Below are 3079 nucleotides of genomic sequence, written 5' to 3'. Positions count from 1 at the left end.
CAAAAAATGTGGGCGTTTGGGGGGTTTCCGTGGCATAATTCCTACATATGTGTACTAGAGAATGAGAGGAATCCGTTGATACCAAAAACATCGCGATCGGCTATGCGAAGGTATGAGGAAAAATTACCAAAATCTATTATCTTATTCGTTTGATTTCAGGCAATTGTAAAATAATAAAATTGTAATAGTTATCCCTTTTGGTTGTAGAGTTTTTCAGAGAAAACGTACGATCTAGAATATATTTTTATTGGGGTAACTATAGTAATCAGATTGTCATTTCTCATTCGCTCTCATTCTCTCTCTCTCTCTCTCTCTCTCTCTCTCTCTCTCTCCCCCCCTCTCTCTCTATCTCTCTCTCCCCCCTCTCTCTCTGTCTCTCTCTTCCTCTCTCCCTCTCTCCCCCCCTCTCTCTCTCTCTCCTTCTCTCCCCCCCTCTCTCTACCTCCCTTCCCCCTCTCTCTCTCCCTCTTGGAAAAGTGTCAGTTATAAACAAGCATTCACACGCTCGAAAAACTGAAAAACTAACAACAGAAAATAAACTCATTCTTCCTTCCCGCGCCCCTTTGCCTCCTTCACGATAGGGAAAAAAAATCTCCTACCTTGGGAGGATTAATATGACCAGATATCTTAGCTACGAACAGAAGGCGCCTCCAGTCTTGCTAACGGTTTCATCATCGCTTCTGCTTCAGCATCGCCTCCGCTTCCAGTTTTATCAGCTTCTTTCAATACCAGTTTCGGCATCTCCTGCAACTTTATATCTCGCTGTAACATTTGCATCAGCCCCTTTTTCAGTGCATCAGCAACAGCTCCACATTTAACCCGAGGCCTCACTGCACAGGAAATTAAGGGCTTGAGGCAACGACCGTTTGCTCAGCAACTGCAGTTCCAGGAAAAAAGTGTTAGGCCTCGTTTTTGGACAACAACAGTTTGCCTCGCAACAATTTATAGTTACGAGTGTACCGGTATTTAACAGTAGTCTGAAAACAACAAAAGCAACAACAACAACAACAACAACAACACTTGTATATGTCCTTGTACGATTAGTTTTATATAAGCATTTTATATTCTTTTATGAGCAGATGAGTTACCAGATAAGGTGAACATTACAGGGCAGGCTTTCGGGCATATATATATGTAGTTATTGTTTGAGTCTTACTGCATGTTTAAAGGATTTCCCTTCTAAGGGCATATCAGATTTCCCGTGGATAAATATTTCATATCAAATCTCTCTCTCTCTCTCTCTCTCTCTCTCTCTCTCTCTCTCTCTCTCTCTCTCTCTCTCTCTCTCTCTCTCTCTCTCTCTCTCTCTCTCTCTCTCTCTCTCTCTCTCTCTCTCTCTCTCTCTCTCTCTCTCTCCTCTCTTCTCTCTTTCTCTTTCTCTCTCTCTCTCTCTCTCTCTCTCTCTCTCTCTCTCTCTCTCTCTCTCTCTCTCTCTCTCTCTCTCCTGTGCTTGCAACAGAAGGGATGAAATGATTTTGCACACTTGCATAATTCTATATGCTTCGCCGTAAAACACGTCACAGCGATGATAATGAAAACACACACTCTAAAAATTACCAGATTTTTTTCCCCTTGGCGTATGTCATATTGATTCGCAACGTTCCTGAGTGTTTCACTATTCTCTGAAATATATTTGACTGGGTGTTGCCATGAATATTGGGAGAATATTTCCCTTGGTCTTCGTTTGATACTTTTGCGCCATGGCGTGAAGGACCTAGATGTGATGACAATAGGCTAATCCATGGGAACGTGTTATTACCATATTTAACATTGATAAAACATGATTTGACTTACTTTCCCGACCGCTAGTATGGTTCCAGTATCATGGGCTTGAGATTATCATTGTTATCATTTTCACTGTTATTGTTTTCATCGCATTATTGTTGTACTATGATGTCATCTCCTCTCTTATCATTTTCATCATCACCATGTGTAACATCCTCATCATTACTTATTATTATTATTATTATTTTTATTACTATTTTCATTATCATTATTATTATTATTATTATTATTATTATTATCATTATTATTATTATTATTATTATTATTATTATTATTATTATTATTATTATTATTATTATTATCGACTTTTGGACAATTATCATTTAGTATTATTGTTATATTCATTGCCCATTTTATTTCAATAAAGTTTTCCGTATAATTTGTATAATATTTCTATTAAACTCATTAATTATAACGTCAAATAATCATCTACTATAATTATCCTCATCGTTTCCCCTAAAAAGAAAAAGAGAGAGAGAAAGAAAGAAAGAAAAGAAAAAAAAAACACTATAACGTATAAATAAAATCCTGCAATAAATTTCCAGTCAACTGCATATTTCCGACGTAACAGAGAAGAGGGATTCCCCAGTGGAAGCCCTGGTTGAACGTTCACTCTAGGAAAACTCTACACGGAAATTCCGGGTCACGCAGTGGTGTATCAACGTTTTCTTGCTGTGTCACAGGCTAACATTTATAAAGGTATGTGCGTCTGTATGTCACTCTAAAGTTCTGTCAGTCTGTCTATCTGCCTATCTATATGTTTGCATAGATATGTATATATTTATATATGTCGATAGGTATATACATATATACTTATATACAAACATAGACACATGCATAGATACATACATACATACATAAATATATATATATATATATATATATATATATATATATATATATAATATATATATATGCACACACACACACACACACACACACACACACACACACACACACACACACACACACACACACACACATACACACACACATACACACACACACATATGTATATGTGTATATATGTGTGTATATATATATATATATATATATATATATATATACATATATGTACACACATATATATACATACATATACATATATACGCGCGCGCGCGCGCGCGCGCGCGCGTGTGTGTGCGTGTATGTGTGTGTACATATGAGTATGAATATATATATATGTATATATATATACATATATATATGTATATATATATATATATATATATATATATATATATATATATATATATATATTTATATATATCCATCCATCCATCCATCGACATTA

At 35.9% G+C, this 3079-nt stretch overlaps 1 protein-coding gene across 1 annotated transcript in view; it reads right to left on the bottom strand.

Annotated features, from left to right (window-relative positions):
* LOC119579038 (lysocardiolipin acyltransferase 1-like) overlaps positions 1 to 843 on the bottom strand; it is a 31714-nt gene extending 30871 nt beyond the window's left edge. The window contains exon 1 of the mRNA XM_037926758.1: positions 600 to 843. The gene's annotated coding sequence lies outside the window, so the exon portion shown is untranslated. The remainder of the gene's footprint in view (positions 1 to 599) is intronic.
* Between the last annotated feature and the right edge of the window lie 2236 nt (positions 844 to 3079).

This window comes from Penaeus monodon, chromosome 11, assembly GCF_015228065.2.
Source record: "Penaeus monodon isolate SGIC_2016 chromosome 11, NSTDA_Pmon_1, whole genome shotgun sequence".
NCBI classification, from domain to species: Eukaryota; Metazoa; Arthropoda; class Malacostraca; order Decapoda; family Penaeidae; genus Penaeus; species Penaeus monodon.
The sequence above is the reverse complement of the archived record's forward strand: the minus strand, read 5'-3'. Positions and strand labels throughout refer to the sequence as shown.